The sequence below is a fragment of the Glycine soja genome, chromosome 19 (genome assembly GCF_004193775.1).
Source record: "Glycine soja cultivar W05 chromosome 19, ASM419377v2, whole genome shotgun sequence".
In the NCBI taxonomy this organism is placed as follows: domain Eukaryota; kingdom Viridiplantae; phylum Streptophyta; class Magnoliopsida; order Fabales; family Fabaceae; genus Glycine; species Glycine soja.
In genome coordinates this window covers 30,603,121-30,625,815 of record NC_041020.1, presented here as the reverse complement: position 1 = coordinate 30,625,815, position 22,695 = coordinate 30,603,121, and the positions used below count along the sequence as shown (strand labels likewise).

At 38.4% G+C, this 22,695-nt stretch overlaps 1 pseudogene; it reads left to right on the top strand.

Annotated features, from left to right (window-relative positions):
• Window positions 1-2,763: 2,763 nt before the first annotated feature.
• LOC114399661 lies at window positions 2,764-3,791 on the top strand (annotated as a pseudogene).
• Window positions 3,792-22,695: the final 18,904 nt, after the last annotated feature.

Below are 22,695 nucleotides of genomic sequence, written 5' to 3'. Positions count from 1 at the left end.
TCAACAATCAATCGAAGACTCCGGTTGCAACCCGAAATTTTATCTGTGTCCGTGTGATTTGTTTTCATACACTACTTTTATTAAACGTTATTAATTAGATATAACCTTAATTTGACTTTGCACGGCCTGCGGGCCGGGACCTAATTTTAAAGGAGTGTTTAAATTTAGATACCATAAATTTCAAAACCTAATTCTCACATCTTTGTTTTTTTTTTTCTTAATACATCATATCACCTATTATATTTATATTTTTCTCTCTAACTTCTCTCTCAAGATATCACATATCACAAGGATGTCTATATATATTTATTCTTTTAAAATGTATATAATAAACGGAATATTTTTTTTATTTTTTATTTTGGATGGGTAAACAGTAAAAGGAAACAGTTGTAGTACCTAGAAGGTTATGACATGTAATTTTATTAGGGATATACGATGATATCCGAAGGAGGAATTTTTCTCAAACCCTTTACACTTCATCCACTTGGCATTGTTCCATACGTTTTGCTGTTTTATTATTTTCTAGTAAACTTGAGTTATATGCTTATTACACAAGACTTTGATAAATTATGGTCCATAATTATTTCTACTAGGAGTTTTTAAACTATTTTATCCCTAAAGAAGTTTTTCAAAAGAAAAATAATTTATTAGTAAATTAGTCTCTCATATTAGTTTAGTCTTCTTTTTATTTTTTTTAAACACTAAAAGTATTTTCTACGAAGTTATATTTGAGTCAAGACTATTATAGATAAAATAGAGAGAAGATGGATAAAACTATCTTTTGTATTAATGTGTTATTTATATATATATATATATATATATATATATATATGCTAAAACGAGCATAATTAATTAATTGCATGCATTCGATTAGTGTCTCCTTATTTATAATAGTTGTCATGAATTGGTTTTTTCATATCTAGTCAGAGATAATATCTTTAGAACAGTTGTCATTGAGTCATTATTACTTTGTAGAAACAATGTCGACTTTATGAGGAAAGTCAAGGTTTATCTCAAAAGAGTAAAATGAAAATTTAGCAAGGAACAAACTTAATTAGCCTAGTTTACCATACATGTCCTCAAGGCGGAAGCAATTACAACGGAAGATTGCAAACTCAAAGGATATATCAGCATTGTAAGGAAACAAGCTCAAGTCAACAACGACACCATTTTGGATCGCAAAGCCTTCAACTGATTATTGAGAGCATAAATCAGAAATTGTCTCTATTTGTTTCCTTGTGAATATACTTTAATTATAATTCAATTAATTTTGACCCAATACCTCACGAAAGTTTCTTTATTCCACCAACTACTGTTTACACTTTAAACCTAAAGTTCATCTAGAGAAAGATAAGTTTGAATTGAAAACCTATGACTATTGTCTCAAGAACTGAGATCAAGTCTTAACAGATATTTAATTTAACAAATAGATTTCCCACCACTAAAACAATTTGGATTTGGTTCATGAGGGATTTACTTTAACGAAAATGTTATTAATTAAAAAAGTATATTGTTAGGATATAAAAATCTTCATAATTTGTTAAACATGTATTTAGTTGTTCCTCTAATTTTTTCTTCTCCACATATTAGTCACTCAGATTTAATTGGTCACTAAAGTAGTCACTCAATAATTTAAAAAGAAATTGTCACTTATAATGATCATACCTTTCTCAAATTGTTAACAAAAATTATTTCTCCTTAACGATGCATGTAGTTTAGACCTAAAAATAATAATTTGAAAAGGAAGACTAAACTAATAACAAAAAACATATATGAGAGACTAATTCAAAAACAAATTAAATTTTCAAAAAACTTATTTAGAAAATAAAAAAGTAGTTAAAAAATCCTTATAGAAAAATTAGAGTTGTGTAATAAGGCATATAACTTATTTCTATAAAATGAAATGAAACAAGTGTTGAACAATGCCAAGAAGAGTAAAGGGATCGAGAAAAAAAAAATCCCTCCTTTGGGATATTATCGTATATCCCTAGAAGATTCTAAATATATCTTGAACTAATTCATAAAATGAGACGTCATAACTTCCTAGGTACTACAATTATTTCCGTTTACAGTATATATATATATATATATATATTCCGTTTAAGTACAATTCTCACTATTATATTTATTTTCGAAGAAGACCTTTATATATCTCCTTCCATGGCAAATTATTTAAATTAAGACCTGAAGCAGTTGCAGCAAGCCGTGAAAAGTCAAAGTTTACATCTAACGTTTATATATTAATCCGATGTTCACATCTTCGAACACTGTTCTGCTATTGAAATGCTTTGGTAATGGGTGAAAACAAATCACAGACATAATGATGATAAAATTTCGGGTTGCTACGGTAGTCTTTGATTAATTGTTTACAAGGGCAATAAGAAATGGTCTATATTTTGATTAAGCCGTGGTATATATTTTAGTTACTGTTCGATTGTGACCCAATCCCTCACAAAATTTCCATATTCCACCTGCTACTTTTGATTATTATGTTTAAACTTGAAGCCAATTTAAAATCTTTAAACTACTATCATAAATAAGATTACTGGAAAGAGTACAAGCAAAGCCAAGTGACAAGGTAATACCGAAACATGACTTGCTTTTTCTTATGGACCTTCTCCTTGGTCTACTCTTTTATCACGCACTCATTCGTGTAGTTGTTAAGGAATGGTTCCTCATCAAATAAAGAATTAATTACGGTAGAGATAAAATGCAAACCAATTCAATGCTTCATCCTTATAAATACCAAACTTCACATGAATCAAAATGCAATTCTCACAAGTGATTACATAGCAGAATCATTTAAGAATAGCTCTAAGAAGAAAAAAAATACGATGGTTGTGTGCTTGCTTGTTGCCATCTTGGCTCTGACATCCTCTGTTGTCTCTGCCTATGACCCTAGTCCTCTTCAAGATTTTTGTGTGGCAGCCAAAGAAAAAGATGGTGGTATGTCAAAACATTCCTCAAAACAATATTTAAGCATGTTGAATAATATGTGTATATATATATATATATATATATATATATATATATATATATATATATCTTGTGATTGGTTTTATTAATCAAAATCTTTGCCTTGTAATTTGTAGTATTTGTGAACGGATAATTTTGCAAAGACCCTAAGCTTGTCAAACCTGAAGATTTCTTCCTACATGTGGAACCCGGGAACACTGACAACCCAAATAATGCACAAGTTACTCCTGTGTCTGTGTCTGTTGATCAACTTCCAGGGCTTAACACGCTTGGCATATCTTTGGCTCGCATAGATTTTGCACCAAAGGGTATAAACCCTCCCCACACTCACCCTCGAGCCTCGGAAATCCTTATAGTCCTTGAGGGTACTCTCTATGTTGGATTTGTCACTTCCAATCAAGACGGAAATCGTCTCTTTACCAAAGTGTTGAACAAGGGTGATGTGTTTGTGTTCCCAATTGGTCTCATTCATTTTCAACTCAATGTGGGCTATGGCAATGCAGTTGCCATTGCTGCTCTTGGCAGTCAAAATGCAGGAACTATCACTATTGCAAATGCTTTGTTTAAAGCCAATCCACCTATTTCTCCTGAGGTTCTCACCAAAGCCTTCCAAGTGGATCAGAAATTAATTGATGATCTTCAGAAGAAATCATGGTATGACACGAACTAGTTTAAGAACATGGATGATCTTTTCATACCAGTTACTGGATCATGGATGACTTTGATGCATGTTACAATCACCCCATGTAATAGACCTACAAATAATTACTATATAATGTAATAATTAAATAAAATGTATGTCTGTTATTTTTATATACCGTGTTCTTTTTGTAGTTTGATTTAGTTTAATTAATATTAAAAACATGAACCTTTTCTTATTGGAGTGGTTGTGCTTGGATCCAGTATTCGGGTTTCTTTAGTACCAATAGTGAGTATTATGCATCTAAATGTGTTACTTTGCCCCAAGTCTACCAGCATGGGCTATATATTTAAGCTGCAGGTTTAATTAGTAACTATGGAAGGCATTTTAGGAAAACAAAAATAATATATTAGTGGGGATTATTAATGGAGTTGATTTTGCAATCAATGTAGCCCCAAGTAAATGATTTATGTCAAATTAATGATTTTGGAATCAATGTAGCTCAAGTCTACCAGCATGGGCTATAACTGTTGAACATTCAATAGAATGATTATTGGTTAAGGTGGAATTCGGCTAACTTTTATGTTAGCTAAATAAGGTGAAGGTTAGTCTAGTTGCATATAGAATTGATAACTTATCAATATTAACCAAATAAGAAGGTTAATAGAGCATGGACAAGGTCAATAAAGTCATTTATGTAATATTTCATTTTTTGTAAAATAAATTAAAAAGGTTTTTTTAGTTAAAAAATAAATATAATTTTAGAAAAATGGTGAGATTTTTATAAATAAATAAATAAAGAGAAATAACTTTATTAAAATAATGGTTTGAAGGAAAATAAAAAAAATATTTGATTTATTCATTTGATAGGAAATAAAATAGAGTATTTGTTTATAAAATAATAAATAAAGAAAAATAGAGTAAATAATAGGTTGTGGGTACTCTACCTATAAATAGAGACATGACAGTTTTGACGATAGTCTTTACGCTTCCTCTATCTCTCAATTTCATTTTCCCTTCTTGTCCTCCCAAAATCCTCTCTTTTGCTCGCATACACTCAAATCTATTTTAATAAAGCAAAGATCTCAGATTTTTTAATCGTTGGATCATCGTGAAATTTGAGTACCAGGTTTGTAACTCATTTTAAAACATTCTCACCGTTGGAATTAGCGGAAAAATGTCGGAGGTGAGAGAAATGCCCTTTGCATTGTAGCTTTCTCTTTTCCCACAAAGACCCAAAACTTGTCCCAGTAAGACTATGATCCCGAACTTGTTAACCGTTGGATCATTGTGAAATTTAGACACCACCTTAGGAATCCATTTTCTCATATCTTCACCATTGGGATTTATGAAATAATGTCCACAAAGAGAAACGTCCCTCGCATTTTGACAGTAAAATTGAGGCTACAATCTCTTCTCCTTTTCTCTAACGCTTGGAAACCCTAACAGAGCAAACAAAGAAAAAGCTTGAGGAATCTTAAGGAACTGCTAGAGACGCTGCTATGATTGTCAGACTACACACATGAGCCCGCTTAGAGGTAAGGGATGAGTTTATTGCAATTGGGGTTAGAGTGAACATGTGTAGGAATCCTTAGGGGATCAAATTGGGGTTTATTTTGGGATGTTTATTGTGATCATGAAATTGTGATTGAAATTGTGTATAAGTGATAAATTGAATACGTGATAAATTGTGAAATAACATGTTACTTTGAGATTATAACATTGTTATTGAGATTGAATATAAGTGAAAAGTTGAACATGTGTTAATTTGCAAGATACACGTAAACATGTGATGGTGGATTGTGACATTGTGAGATGTTAAAATTGTGGATATGAAATTTGATTGTGAATAACTGAGTGGTTAACACTTGATGTGACAATACTTGTGTTGTGAGCTGTGAATTATACAATAACCTGGCTGGTGTTTATCTTGAGAAAAGTGTTTATGCGGGAAAGATGTAGGATTCCTAGTTAGGAACCAGTGTGAAATTGTAGCGCAATATGTTAAACATATTTGAAACACGAGTGTGAGGTCATGGGTATTGTATAATTCATGAGAAGTGTCTGCATGCAAAAAAAAAAAAAAAATTGTTTTAGGGGTTGGACTTGAATCAGGAAGGTGAGGCCCCAACAGATTCTTCGGAGTCTAGGCTTTGTGGGTAAAGACACTCAGTTTGAATACTCCTTTAAGCCTATATTGATCCCATATTATTGGAGCATTCTCGCAAAACAAAATGACTCTGACTGATCACCTTATGATTTTACTTAGAGAGAGTAACCTAACATACATATTGTGTGGTGTGTCTTGTTATGTACTCCTAAGCGCCCTAGAGTAGTTTTTTACTAACATGGTATCACATTGTATATAGGCTTGAGTCTTAGTATAATTATTGCATAACGCTTGCTAATTTTTTATTATGAAATTGATGAGTGTTATTATGTCTTGACCCGAGTGTGTGATTCATGTGTAATGTGATTGGTGATTGAAAAATGAATTTTATATGATAAAGTGGTGAAGTGACGTGAGTTGTATTAAGTCGAGCTATGTTATAAATACTTTTATAATTTATTTGGATTACGTCTTTGTTTATTTGTATTTTTTTTAAATGATAACTCACTCCCTGTGTGCTATTTGTGTTTGGATCATGTGATGATCTTGAACCTTGTGTTCGTGGGAGCAGATGACTAGATGAATGACTTTAAAGAACTTCGTGCTAGAGGATGTTGAGACACAATGCTCTGATAGGATGTGACAATGTGGATGAGTTTTTATTTTAATTGCATGATGTTATTTTATTTTATTTTGCTTCACTCATTTAACAAAATTGATTTTGTAAACTTTGACGGCCTTGCTCCGAGCCGAATATGTATTTTTATAAGTTTTATTTGGAAATATTAAAGTGAATGTGAGCCTTTTATCCTTTTGAAATATTTTTATTTAAATGTTTTTTAAAACTATTAATTAATTCTACATTTTTATTTCTTTTATTATTAGTACATATATGTGTGGGATAGAGGGTGTCAATCTATAATGTTAGCTGAATGACAGAATTCAACTAATATTAATGTTAGCTAAATGAGAAATAGACTAATTTAGTTGAATGTGTAGCTGACTAATCTTTAATATTTGTTAGACATGAAGGTTAGCTAAACATGGATAAGGTCAACACAACTACCTACAATGCTAACCATATTGGCAGAATTTGGCTAATTATAAGGTTAGCTGAATGAGTAGAAGATTAATTCGGCTACATTCAATATTAGCTTGGTGGGAGATTCAAATAACTTTAATATTCGTTGAACATGGATAAGGTCATTTCAACTACTTAGAATGTTAACTGAAATGTTAGTCATATGAAAGATTTCGACTAACTTTAAGCATAAGAAAATTAACTAAATTAAGTCAAATTTAATTTAATAAAGATAACATGGTATTTTCCATGATTTTATGATATTCAAATGGCTTATAGCGGTTAAAAATAATCAATGATTGTGCTCCCTAAAAAATACGAAGCGATTGTCATCTTCTCCAACGGTTGAAATAATTAATTAGTTGGCTTATGGGAAGAGGAGAACGTGCCTAGATTTTAATTGTTGCCTCAGAATTAGTGAGTCGAAATCAATTGTTTCTTACCGAATTCAACTACCCAAATTAGTCGAATCAATGTAAAAAAGGGATGATTAGGTAATCCATAAGGTTCCGCAACATTACAGAAAGAAAACAAGTATCGTTACAAAATTCGTAAAGTTTCGTAATGTTACGGAAAAAGAATCACCAAAAAAGAGCAAGGGGTGTATTTAGTAAAAATGGGGGGTGCAAATAGCAATCAGGCCCACTTGGGCCTTCCAGGATGTTCCTCCAGAAGGCGGCTGCTTCTAGAGGAAGCAACCTAGCTCGCCTGGGCGAGCTGGGCGGCAAGCTCCTCCCCTATTTTCCTATAAATAGGGGGAGGAGTGAAGGAGAAAAATGTTCAGCCCTCCTGGTATTTCGAGATCACTTGAAATTAGTGAAAAAAATTGTTTCCATGAAGAAAATTCAAGCCGAGGCGCTTCAATAACGTTTCCATGGGTGATTTCGCGAAGATTTTCAACCGTTCTTCGACGTTCTTCATTCATTCTTCGTCGTTCTTCGGTCTTCAACCGGTAAGTTCCCGAAATCGAACTTTTCAATTCATTCTATGTACCCTTAGTGGTCCTCATTTGTTTTCACGTGCTTTTATTTTCATTTCATTTGCTTTCCGTACCCCATTTTGACGTGCTTTAGTCATTTACTTAAGTCATTTTCTCCCCTAATAAAAAAAATAAAATAAATTTCCACCAATCATTTGAATTGTAATATCCGTTAATTTCTGTTAAAATGAAATCCGACCGTTCGGTCATGCCGTAACCACGTTGGAAACCAAAAAGAGGTAAAATAATAATATAATAATAAAAAATATCTTTTAGTAAAATAAATCAAAAAAACAATCAGACGTTTTTCTTTGGGATTTCTCTTTCTTAAATCGAATCGACTAATAACCAAAGTGAAACTAAGGCTAAAATCAATTCATAAACCAAACTTTTGTCATTGCCTAAAAAAGCCATTTTCAAAGGTCCAACGCCTTGAAATAGTCTTTTCCGCTTTTATTGGTTAAATATGGATTTCTAAAAGGCCTGAAACCAATATGTAACTTTGTTACCTCTTTCAAAAATAAAGAAATCATTAATGGTCCAATGCCTTAATGTTTTCTCACTTTTCAAAAGAATCGAAAGATTGTCTAATGGTCCAGCGCCTTAAATGACCTTTCATTCAAAAAAACATATCTTGCAAAAAAGGATAAAAAATAACCAAAACGCTTTGTTCACAAAAGAACTACGTAGGTCTGATTTTCTCATCGCAATTGAGGAATACGTAGGAGCAAAGGGAAATGCCTTTGTCGACCACAAAAAGATAAAAATATAAAAAGGCATAAAAAGACATAAGAACGTAAAAAGGGAAGATAACATAAATTGAAGTCATATTTGCACATTTGATTAAAGGCTGCTGTCTCTTGTGACGGACGTGTGGGGTGCTAATACCTTCCCCTTGCGTAAATACAACTCCCGAACCTTTCACTTAAAGTTCGTAGATCACGTCTTTTCCGATTTTTCCGACGTTTTCCTCAAATAAACGTTGGTGGCGACTCCGCGCGTATTCCTTTCATGGAACACGCACCCGCGAGCCACGCGTCGCCCTCTCGCCGAAGGGTAGGTTGCGACAGTTGGCGACTCCACTGGGGACTATTTTTTTTAGAGTTAGGCCATTTAATCTTGTGCAAAGTTTTATCATGACATCCTCATTTGTTGGTTTCCCTTTATTTTCCTTATGTACTTGTGTATATAACTCTTTTATGCTTTTAGTTGTTTTAAAATGTATGCATGAGGTAAATATTTTCATTTGATGCACACAAACACCAACACTATTTGCACACACGGTGAGTTGAAAAAGGGCCCTATACCCGGGCTCGTGGGAACATAAGGAGTGGAGGTGAATTTGTGATCATGCTAGGTCTTCGACTTGCTTGATTACAGTGAACCCTCATCTAGAGTTTTTCTCTTTGATAATATATTGTTGCTAGTAGTCCCTACTACTGCAATATGTTCTTCGAAGGGAATGATACCTCTAGAGACCATAAAGAGAGATATGACCACCTTGGGAATTATCACTAAAAGCCCTTTTAGCTCCCTCCCATATAGGTCCCTTAAATAGGGGCACGGAGCAAACACATTGCGTGCCATTTTTCACACTGCCATGCATAAGTGTCATGTACCCTTTTGCTTATATTTGTTTGTGAATATTGTTGTACTATGTACATCCCCGTGTTGTGCCTTTCACATATGCATCATGCGTGGGTTCCGCCTTGATCCCCTCTCTTTGGCAAACCAACAGAGGGTTCGTGTCACCTTCTTAAATACAAACGTCGGGCACTGTGCTACCCCAAGATGTTGTATCTAAGAAGGAGACAATTTCCCGGGCTCCCGTATTCATAAATTGCATCTGTGTCATATGCATTTCTTCATACATTCATCCATTCCACCCATGATAGATGTCAGAGTTTTGATTCGCACTAGATTTTGTTTCACTTTAGTAAAACATGGGATCAAGTCAAATGCCTTCGCTTAAAAGGAGGTTCTATCAAGTCAAGGTCAAGAGCCTAGGGACCACCAGTCTAAAAGAGTTAGGGTAGTTGATGGGTCAGCTCCAGCGGCAAGCTTTTCACAAAACTTACGGTAAAATCTGGGACTTAGCAGCGATCGACGCTTTTCTCGCCTATCATAACCACAAGGAAAGCCCGGTTGTCGCTATGCTAGCCGACCTTTATGACACCTTCAACCGAAGATGTGAAAAGAGCAATACGAAGATTGTTTGTTGTACTCTAGCTCTTTATGTATGGTTGGTTTCGCACCTTTTTCGCCAAGAGGTGAGGCATGCTTGCCTGCTAGAAAGCCACCGTTCATGCACAGAGAAAAAAGGGGCAAATTGGGATCAACCCTTAGCAAACAAAGAAGGAGCGTCTATCAACTGGTTCCCTCGATGGAAAGAAGGAAGAGTCGGAGTTCTTATTTCATGCGGAGGATTTCCAAATGTTCCCTTGATGGGGACGAGGGGTTGCATCAGCTACAATCCCGTTCTTGTTATAAGACCACTTGGCTACCCTATGAGAAGAGCACCACTAGAGGAAGAGCTCGCGCCTATTATTACACGAGGCTTCAATAAGACCAACATGGAGGCACTTCAGAAGGTCCGCAAGGCGTGGGAGATGGTGCAAAAGAAGGACAAAGAACTCAGAGGCAGTAACAACGGGCCCATCGGCGACTATCGTAAGTGGTTGAAAGCCCACATGCAAGGTTTGGATTGGCTCCCAAGCTTGAGAACCGCTAAAAGAGAGGAAGTTGAGGCACCGGAGGAAGACAAAGAAGTGCAGGCCCTTAGGGTGGAACTCAAGCAAGGCTAAAACGTTAAAGAAAGGTTCAAATCAACAGCTCTGAAAATCCGAAAGGAGAATACCGAACTGAGAGATGTAAATGTGGCTACCACCAAAGCCTTGGAACGAGAAACCAATAGGGCTTGTAGAGAAGAACACGGCCGAAACAAATTCCGAGGGGCTCTGTGGGGTAGCAACAACGAGCTTAAACTCCAAAGAGAGGAAAGGGACCAATGACGAGTAGACAGGTTGATCTTGAAAGATGAATTGAAGGCTTGCTCGAGGTCCAAAAGAAACTTGTCTCAGCAGCTATGCGAGATAGAGACCAACATGTTAGCTATCGTCAGCAAATACCAAGAAGAGCTAAATCTAGCCACGGCCCACGAGCATAAAGTGGCGGACGAGTATGCCCGAGTGTACGTGGAAAAGGAGGCTAGAGGAAGGGTGATCGACTCGTTACATCAAGAGGCAACAATATGGATGAACCAATTTTCTCTTACCTTGAACGGGAGTCAAGAACTTCCCCGATTGCTAGCCAAGGCCAAGGCAATGGCGGACGCCTACTCCGCCCCCGAGGAGATCCACGGACTTCTTGACTATTGTCAGCATATGATAGACTTAATGGCCCATATAATTAGAAACCGCTAGGAAGTTTGTATTGTCACTCAGATCTTGACTAGTTATAAATTTTCTGAATAAAATGAGTTTATCCTGCGTTTTTACTTCAAAGATCAGTGCAAATCAAATCACTCCCGCATTTTATCTCTAGCATGCATTCATATTATGCATCACATAAGCACCTCTTCATGGCATCATAATGAACATATCGTTCCTGCATTTGTCCGTTATCATATTCCAGCATCACATTTTGCATTGCATAATCATGCATATGCGTTCAACATACTTTTTGTTCTACAAACTGCATACCTTTTGTTTTCATGTTCGCTCATGCGTGATCCTTTCATTTTCCTCCACAAAACAAAAACAAAAAGGAAGGCATGAAAATTCATGATACGTTCTTGGTTGCATATATTCGGTACCATGAGCCAACCATGTTGGGATCATAAACCCGTTTCACTTAAAAAACAAAATGAGTGAACATGGTACCTAATGCATGGTTAACTAGGAAATGATGTTTCTTCGGGCATCTCAATTTCATAATTACATTTTCCATGCATAGCTTAAAGTATGCCCGAGTCATTCATCCCTATGAAAGGTTGTTGAAATATTGGCGATCAGAATTTCCATTCCTTGGATTATAGGGTTGAATTAAGCTCATGCTTTTTCAAAAAAAGTTCATCAAGTCAAGTTGAAGTATGGAAGTAACCATCTTGCAAAAATTGGGGCAAAAGATGAATCGAGTTACATCGCTGCTTCGTTTACTGCCAAACACATTTAGGACTGTTGATGTCCTTATTACTTCCTGTTTCACCTTGACAAAGATGTCATGGACCATGTTGAAAATCTAAATTGATTCAACCCCATGTCCTGCATAAAAATTCGCAATACTTCAACTATGCATCATTCACATACATCCATGCTTTTCATTGGTTGCATTGCTCATTGCATTCTTTCCTTGAAAAAAATAAAAAAATAAAATAAAGTAAAATAAAAATGAACTTAATCATTGTTATCAAAAAGAAAAGAACACGCTTTAGGGTGCCCTTACCGAACCCGTACTAGAGCTAGAGTAAATGGGTGAAGTAGAGGAGGTGCAAGAGCAGATGAAGGCCGACATGGAGGCCATGAAAGAGCAAATGGCCACAATGATGGAGGCCATGATGAGCATGAAAAAGATAATGGAAGCCAATGCGGTTGCAGTTTCCGCTACCAGCGCTATTGCTAAGGTGAACCCGATGCCCCCATCTGATCTCAACCAAATGAATCATCCAACCTCAGATATGGTAGGCAAAAATTTGGGAAGCACGGATGGCCCCGTGATGTGCAAATTCAAAACAGGCACGTCTTCCCGCCATATGGCTTGCCTCCCAACTATACACCACCCAATGTGGCGTACACTCCTAAAGAGGATGTCGATAACTCCGCTCCCATACTCATTGAGAGCCGACAACCTCATCATGTACATGTCTCTCAACTCATGGGGGAGATACATGAAATTTCCCACCACAATCTAGCTGACTTCGAGTCTTGCCTCGGATATGCCACTGAAAGGCAAGCAGTTGGTGATATACCCCTGCAAAACACTTTGGAGGGCCCTCAGTATCACCCACAACCACACCCCTTGCATTCCAACAACGGGTAAAAACCCTCATTCTATGGCAGAAATGGGAAAGTTGGATCATCTAGAGGAAAGGCTCAGGGCCATTGAAGGAGGTGAAGATTATGCCTTTGCTAAACTAGAAGAGTTGTTCCTAGTACCCAATATCATCACCCCTCCCAAGTTCAATGTGCTAGACTTTGACAAGTACAAGGGGATTACTTGCCCCAAGAACCATCTAAAGATGTATTGTCGGAAGATGGGGGCATACGCAAAAGATGAGGAATTGCTGATACATTCCTTCCAAGAAAGTCTTATTGGGGTAGCTGTTACCTGGTACACTAACTAGGAACCTTCTCGAGTCCATTCTTGGAAGGACCTAATGGTTGCCTTCGTTAGGCAATGTCAGTATAATGGCTTCAGATGGGATGCAACTACAGAACATGTGCAAAAAGGGGGAACAAATCTTTCAAAGAATACGCCCAAAGGTGGAGAGACCTGGCAGCCCAAGTGGCACCCCCAATAATGGAAAGAGAGATGATAACCGTGATAGTAGACACATTACCAGTGTTCTACCGTGAAAAGATGGTGGGCTACACACCTTCAAGCTTTGCTGATTTAGTTTTCGCCGATGAAAGGATCGAAGCGAGTCAGAAAAGAGGCAAATTTAATCATCCTACTTGGACGAATGAGAAAACTGGGGCAAATGAAGAGGGTGGGAATGAAGGAGAAACCCATGCTGCGATTGCCGTTCCTACATGAAAACTTCCCACCAGCCAAAAAATGTCATGACTCAGCCAATAACAACCTTTCTCCTTACCCACCACCCAGTTATCCACAAAGGCCATCCCTAAATCAACCACAAAACCCACCTTCCACACAACCAATGCTAAACACCACCTCTAGCACAAACCCAAAGCACCAACCAAGAAATGAATTTTGCAGCGAAAAGACCTGTAGAATTCACCCCAATTTCGGTGTCCTATGCTAACTTGCTCCCATATCTACTCAATAATTCAATGGTAGCCATCACCCCAACCAAGGTTCCTCAACCTCCATTTCTCCGAGGATACGACTCAAACGCAATGTGTGCTTATCATGGAGGAGCCCTGGGGCATTCCATTGAGCATTGTATGACCCTGAAGCGTAAGGTGCAAAGTCTAATTGATGCGGGCTGGCTGAAATTTGAGGAGAATTGCTTGTGAATCCTAACATTGACAAACGACACCACACATGGGGCAATTTTGAAAGCCGTTATTAGATGTCTCTAATGACTCATCAGGATTTTCAAGTTTATAACATTATTGCAAACCATAGTTATAATGCTAAATAAAATGGATAAATTTGATATCTTTGTCCCTCATCCTCTCACAAACACATCTTTGCTTATTCAACTTTCACCGGAATGTGGGTGCAAGCCATTGGTCTGTTTGCTCAAGCGACCTGCGCTCCTGAGTTTGGACTTCCAAGACCGTTCAATCAAAAATTACTCGTGCTACACATTTGGTAAGGGTGTCGTAAAACGACAAGTAAAGCAAAAATAAGTTTCAAAATAAAAATAAAAAAAACATTTGATTGACCGTGTTTTCAAGACGTTCATGTGACCTCATTTTATCATTCCGGAAAGTTTGTTTTTTTAGAGTGAAGTGAGTTATCAAGAATAGGGTTGGACAAATGGCCTCAGAAGGGGGGGGGGTTGAATTAAGATACAAAGACTATTCTCAATTAAACTTTCACTCTTTCTTTTTGGATTAACGATGCACCCTTAACATGAATTACTCAAAAGACAATTCAAAATAATCTTCTTTAAAGCAAAAGATAAATAGCAATAAATAAAAGAAGTTTAAGGGAAGAGAGGAATGCAAACTTGATTTATACTGGTTCGGCCACTTCCCGTGCCTATGTCCAGTCCTCAAGCAACCCACTTGAGATTTTCCACTCTCTTTGTAAAATTCCTTTTACAAAGTCTGAACCACACAGGGACAACCCTTCCCTTGTGTTCAAGAATCCTCTACAACAAGAGACCCACGGTCTCTTAATCCCTTTTCGGAAATAAGAAGAAGAGAAGAAGAAATGTCTCTTGAAAGAGATAGATTGTACAATGAAGATCAATCAAAATTCCTTATTGAATATACAAGTGGTTGACCAAGGAATCTTTTTGAAAGGATAAGGACATTTTCAGTTCAAAAAAACTCTTAATCTTTTGAAAGGATAAAACTTTTTGGGCAATGAAAACTCTCTTTAAATTTGTGTTTCCAAGTCACCTTTGATGGCCATTCATAAAACATTTGAATAGATGTGACTCTTGGAAATTATTTTCTGAAAATCCCCTCTGGCAATCGATTACAAGACTTGCGCAATCGATTACAGCTGAAATTATTTTCCAAATTTGAATTAAAATGCTTAATGAACTGCTGGTAATCAATTACCATCCATGTGTAATCAATTACACATTATAAATTTTGAATTCAAATTTCTAGTGACTGTGACAAACATTTTCAGCTGCTGGTAATCGATTATTAGAGAGTAAATCTCAATTTAAAATGATTTAGATAGAATTCTTTGGCCAAACCTTTTGCTTTTTCAATTTGGAAACTTCTTCCTAAGATTCTAGAGATCAACTTGATCATATATCTTGATTTTCTTGGATTCTTGGATTCTTGTCTTGAATAAAACTTAGAAGCACTTGATCCTTTGGCATCATCAAAACATCAAAACATATTGCTTCTACATATGAGTCATTTGACTTAATCCATCAACTGAAAAAATCCTTCAACTATTTCTCGTTCTTGGAAAATTCTTTTTGCAAAAATCAACTGCTTCTTTCATTCTCCCTTGCTACAAGGTTGTGAAAACAAAACAACGATGGATACCTCAAAGCCCTACACTGGGGCAATGAAAGGCACTATGCATAAACCTCAAACGAACCTAGGGGCAGATTAGAAGTTCTCACCCAATAGGTTCCTTGCTACAAGGTCATGACGAAAGACAACGATTGGTACCTCAAGGCCTTACACTGGGGCAATGAAAGGCACCATGCAAAAACCTCAAGCGAACCTAGGGGCAGATTAGAAGTTCTCACCCAATAGGTTCCCAGCTACAAGGTCATGACGAAAGATAAAAATTGGTACCTCAAAGCCTTACACTGGGGCAATGAGGGGCATCGTGCATGAGCCTCAAGTGAACATAGGGGCAGATCAAAAGTTCTCACCCGTCGATGTTTTTAAACGAAAAAAAGGGGGACAAACCCTGGAATTTCAATGCATTGATTAAACATCAAACGACTCCATGACCGTCACTCCAAAATGGTCAAGTGACTAAATCAAACAGAACATACACTCAGAGGGAGTTCCCGGAGAGATTCGCAAAAGATAGGATAAGGTTGCATGAATTATCACCTCTTTCAAAAGGACAGTCAATCTGTGTTTTTCAAAAAATTAAATCAAAATCAAAAATCACAAAATAGGGAAAGATTGTACAACTTTCCATTACATTGCATTGTTTCATATGAAGTCCGCATTTACCAAATTTCACAACAAAGGTTGCATGCATCTACATCCCTAAACATCATGTTAACTACATAGATTTCCTACATCTAATGTCCAAATCTTTTGAATTTGGGATGACCGGCCCTCTCGATGAGTCAATCTCTTGCTTTCTCATAAGGATGGACCCTCGGGTATTTGTACCTATCACCTTCAGAGGACTACACGTCCTCGCCATCAGAAGGTTGCATGCCCTCACCTTCAGAGGGCTACACGTCCTCACCTTTAGAGGACTACACGTCCTCGCCTTCAGAGGGCTACATGACCTCACCATCAGAAGACTACACGTCCTCACCTTCGTAGGGCTGCACGCCCTCACCTTCAGAGGACTACATGTCTTCACCTTTAGAGGGTCATGTACCTTCACCTTCAAAGGGATACACGTCCTCACCTTCAAAGGGCTACACACCCTCATCTTCAAAGGACTACATGTCCTCACCTTCAGAGGACTACACGCCCTCGCCATCAGAGGGCTGCAAGCCCTCACCTTCATAGGGCTACACGCCCTCACCTTTAGAGTACTACACATCCTCACCTTCAGAGGACTATACGTCCTCCACTTTAGAGGACTACACATCCTCCATTTCAGAGGACTATACGTCCTCACCTTCAGAGGGCTTCACGCCCTCGCCTTCAGAGGACTACACATCCTCGCCGTCAGAGGACTATACGTCCTCGCCTTTAGAGGGCCACACGCTCTCGCCTTCAGAGGACTACATGTCCTCACCTTCAAAGGACTACACGTCCTCGCCTTCATAGGGTCATGTACCTTCGCCTTTGTAGGGCTACACGCCCTCACCTTCAGAGGACTACACGTCCTCGCCTTTAGAGGACTACACATTCTCGCCGTCAGAGGACTACACGTCCCCACCTTCAGAGGGCTACACGCCTTCGCCTTCAGAGGATTACATGTCCCCCTTTTCAAAGGGCTACACGCCCTCGCCCTTAGAGGGCGACACGCCCTCACCTTTAGAGGACTACATGTCCCCACCTTCAGAGGGCTACACGCCTTCGCCTTCAGAGGATTACATGTCCCCCTTTTCAAAGGGCTACACGCCCTCGCCCTTAGAGGGCGACACACCCTCACCTTTAGAGGACTACACATCCTCGCCATCATAGGACTACACTCCCTCGCCTTCAAAAGGCGACACGTCCTAAACTTTAGAGGGATACGCGTCCTCACTTTCAGTGGGCTCCATATCCACATCTTAAGAGAATTTAAGGTCCTCTGCCCTTAAATGCTTAACCGAGACTCGCGCTCCCAGTTAAGGGGCCAATAGTTTCCTTTTATCAGTTTCTGGTCCACCCCCTGATATCGGAGGGTGACCAATTGTGCGAACACATCCAGAGAGGGAGGCTATCACGCAGCTACTATGCATACCGGGGCAAGATTTCACCCATGCCGCTGCAAAGAGACGAGTGCGGGTCATGCGCACCAACATGACCACTCATGCACAGATATGGATGACGTTGCTGCTTAGCAACATTCCACCCGACGACCGCAATACCGATCTCCCCCTGCAGAAATATCAGTTGGTTTGTGTCGTTCCGACATAGGTAAATATGCACATCGCTCAACTGATTTCTGATGTCATCTATTGTTTGCAGGGATCACGCCCGCAAGACACCCAGTGGACCCGAAGAATTCCAACAGGGTCCTAGGGTTTCCAGCTCTGATTACGGGCCTCTATCAATGCTACGGAGTGCCCGTCGCCCCCAGCAAGGTCATGCCATCATGACATAGGTAAGTATGCACATCGCTCAACTGATTTCTGATGTCATCTATTGTTTGCAGGGATCATGCCCGCAAGACACCCAGTGGACCCGAAGAAGTTCAACAAGGTCCTAGGGTTTCCAGCTCTGATTATGGGCCTCTGTCAGTTCTACGGAGTGCCCGTCGCCCCCAGCAAGTTCATCAGGCCCCCTATTAACCGGGCTTTCATCAAGAAGTACTGTGCCCCCAGGCATGCGCAAGGCGAGACACCACAGCAGCATTGGGATGGCCGGTAGCAGGCAATAAGCGCGCCGCCACCACCTCCAGAGCCCCTCAGCTCATCCACAAAAGGGTTAGAGTATTGCCTACGACACATGGCCGACCAATAGGCGACCAAGTCCAAAGCCAAAGGTAAGCAAAGTACTAGGTCCGTGACTGACAAGTCATCATGCGTCCAGCTCAAGACGTTAAAGAAGCGGTACTAGGAGGCAACCTAGTACCTTTTGAATCTATGCTTGTTATTTGATCACTTTTTATAGTAGGACGCACCTAGTTGCTCATGATCCTATGAATTTAAATAAAACAAGCACAAGCTCAGAAGGTAGTCATACCTCACAAAATATATATATGTATGTTTAGGTAGCAAGATACCTTGGATATGCATGTATATAGCAAAAATATCTCACAAAACATATATATGTATGTTTAGGTAGCAAGATACCTTGGATATGCATGTATATAGCAAAAATATCTCACAAAATATATATATGTATGTTTAGGTAGCAAGATACTTTAGATATGCATGTATGTAGCAAAAATACCTCACAAAATATATATGTATGTTTAGGTAGCAAGATACCTTGGATATGCATGTATATAGCAAAAATACCTCACAAAAATATACACATGGTTAGGTAGAAAAATACCTCATGAAAAAAAAAAGAAAAAAAGGAAAAAAAAAGAAAAAAAACAAACAAGAAAAAGAAATAAACAAATGATAAAAAGGAAAAAAAAGAAAAAAAAGTTGTCTAGTTGAAAAATCAACATGCTCATGAAAAGAGATAATTTCCAACTTTTCATTGAAAGAATTCATTGATCATAACCAGTTTTTGAAAAATGTGTGTACACAGTTGAAGGGTAAATGCTGTGAAAGTTTTTCTGAACACCCAAGATAGACTCGGATGAATGCACAAATAGATAAAAGAACCTATTTTGGAAACATTGGGTTGACTAAAATAGAGAAAATGAATTATGAGCCCTAGCATCACATGACCAAAAAATTTTCGACACTTGAGTGTCCACATAGGTGCATGCAAGACTAGTTTTGCATAAAATTTCCAAATCATCATTGTTGCATTTGTGTCATGGAAATAATGTGAGACATCCCCTTTTATCCCTGAACCAAACCAAACCCTAACATATATCATGTCCAGCCGTGCTACAAGCCTTGAGTCAAAATCCCAATTTACCATAAACCTTGACCCAGGGTGAGAATATCAATCCATGCCCTTAGAAGAAAACAAAAAGAGAAAATTCCCAAACGAAGAGTGGGAGAAAGGAAAAAAAGAAAGGAAATTCCCAATCAAAGAGTGGGAGAAAGCAAAAAAGAAAAAATTCCCGATCAAAGATCGGAAGAAAACATAAGAAATAATACAGAAAGGTCTTTGGAATAGACAACATCTGGACAAATACAGAGTTATCACCAAGTAAGCACAAAAAGAAAGGAAAATCCTGTGCGTCGATGACTTATTCGTCTCGCGCTAAACAAAAACAGAAAAGGAAAAGGCCAAAAACACTCAAAGCCAAATTTCCCACCAAAAAACACCATTCCCAAGAAAAAGTCCTATTGATCCATGATCACGCATGTAATCTTTGATTTGATAGGAAATAATTTGCAAAATCAAGTCATGGCATATCTATGGTTCGGAATTAAGATGAAACACTTACCTGTGTGAGATTGATACACTTTGAGTGATTTTCTTCTATTTTTGTTGAACCGAGTGTTTCCTCTAAATGCTCATTTAGAAGCGAAATGCTAACATCCAAAATCTCATTTATGGTTATGAGAAGATTTCGTCAGTATACTCTCCTTCCCCGGTAGACACATTGTTTTTCATCCAAAAAATATGTTGCTCTGATCAGTTGGAAGTTTTGTCTCTTTACTAAAGCATGTTCGCATTTTAGTGAAGAAAACACCGAGACTATTTTTAGTCTCACAAGTTATCCAGAACTAAGTAGGCTTGAGTTCCTCATTGAGGATACGTAGGAGCAAGAGCCTCGCTTTTGTCGGCCGCCCCACAATTTCTGTCATACTGACACTAGAGTCACGTGACATGCGGAGATACCCGAGTGGTTATCCGTTTAAACTTTTTTTTGCTATCTCTAAGCCTCAAAGCATGATAGCACCCAGAGACTAACGTTGTCTTTTGCACCCTTTGTCAATCACGGCCAACAAGCCCGTTGATACGCGGAGATTTACGTCATCTTCCGCACAGACAATTTCTGTCATACTGACACTGGAGTCACGTGACATGTGGAGGTACTCGAGTGGTTATCCGTTTAAACATTCTTTTGCTATCTCTAAGACTCAAAGCATGATAGCATGCAGAGACTAACGTCGTCTTCTGCACCCTTTGTCAATCGCGGCAAACAAGCCCGTTGACAGGCGGAGATTTATGTCATCTTCCGCGCAGACAATTTCTGTCATACTGACCTTGGAGTCACGTGACATGCGGAGATACCTGAGTGGTTATCCGTTTAAACTTTCTTTTGCTATCTCTAAGACTCAAAGCATGATAGCACGCAAAGACTAACATCGTCTTCTACACCCTTTGTCAATCGCGGCCAACAAGCCCGTTGACATGCGGAGATTTACGTCATCTTCCGTGCAGACAATTTTTGTCATACTGACACTGGAGTCACGTGACATGTGGAGATACCCGAGTGGTTATCCGTTTAAACCTTTTTTGCTATCTCTAAGACTCAAAGCATGATAGCACGCAGAGACTAACGTCGTCTTCTGCACCTTTTGTCATCCAGAGGCGGCGGGCCCGATGACATGCGGTTATCCATACGCTCGATGAGTGATAAACGCATAGGGACAAATTCTGCGCCCTTTATCATTCAGGAGCAGCGAGTCGAGTGGTAAACACGCATAGATGAATTCTGCACCCTTTGCCATTCAGATTTTGCAAATTGGGTGATAAATGCGCAGAGACAGGTTCTGCGCCCTTTATCATTCAAGAGCAGCAAGCTGAGTGGATAAACGCGCATAGACGAATTCTGTGCCCTTTATCATTCAGGAACAACAAGTTGGGTGGTAAACGCGTAGAAACGAATTCTGGCCCAATCTTCTTGGAGTCTTCTATCCAAAGCCCTTGAGGGGTAGGATTGCATCTTTCCCTCCTCCTTGATAAGGATTTGACCTCAAATCCAGAGGTTCTTAAAGCTCTGGGCTTCTTCCCTCAACACCTGTAAAAAGAATAAAAACATATATATTAATGGTGTTTGGTATGTTGGAGTAGGGTAAGGTCTGAAAACCCCTTTCCTAGGCATCTTCCCATGAGGGAACATGGTTCCTCACCAACTCAATGAGTGGTGCTACAAGTATAGAAAAATATGGGACAAACCTTTTGTAAAAGTTTGTTAAGTCATGGAAGCCCCAAATTTTCCTTATACTTGGTATAGTGGGCCACTCTGGAATGACCTTTATTCTCTTAGAGTTTTGTGAGAACCCTTTGATCTTTATTTAAAAAATTAAGGAAAGTAATGCAATAAAAAATACATTTTTCTGTATTTACATGTTGATTATTCCTACCAACAAGTACAATAAACCTAAGGTGTCCCATATGAGCACCTAAGTTCGTATTGAAACTAAAAATAAGAATAAACCTACCTAATGAGTCCCTATGTATGTGAATCCTGAAGATGTTGAATGCATGGATGATTTTACAAAAGAGGATTGCACCACTCAACACATTCATCATACCACCTATCATAGGGATTTGGTGCCTCATAATACCTATTTTGGGCACCAACAAAACACAAGGATTTAAGCTCTTACGAACCAAACCCTCATCTAACAACTGCTTTACTTAAGGAATAACCTCAAACTCAAGAGGTATGGCAGTGCTAATGGATGTTTCCCTTGATAGGAGAAGGTAGAAGGATTGTTTAAGAAGGAGTGTTCTTTTGATATCACCTTTTGTTGCAAAATGGTTTTCCTTCTTAACAATATTCTTGGAGGAATCCTTTTCCTCTTTTTCTTTCCCCTTGTCCTTTGAAGACAAGGCTTTACTATCCTTTTTTTCTTTTCTTTTTCTAGTTTTTCTTCCTCGTCCCTCTTATCTTTCATAGATAGTTGATCTTTGGTCACTTGTGAAGGTGTTTGAGGATGCAACACAAACTTTGTTCCAAGGTGGGTGAGGGTTATCTCATTAGTTAGGCCATTATAGATGATTTTCCTATCATATTGCCATGGCCTACCTAAGAGAAGGTGTCTTGCCTCCATAGGAACTACATCACAAATCACTTCATCCTTATATGTTCCAATGGAGAATGACACTTTCACTTGTTGATTGACTATCATCTCCCCTTGCTTATTGAGCCACTGAAGTTTGTAAGGCTTTGGATGGGGAGTGATAGCAAGGCTCAACTTA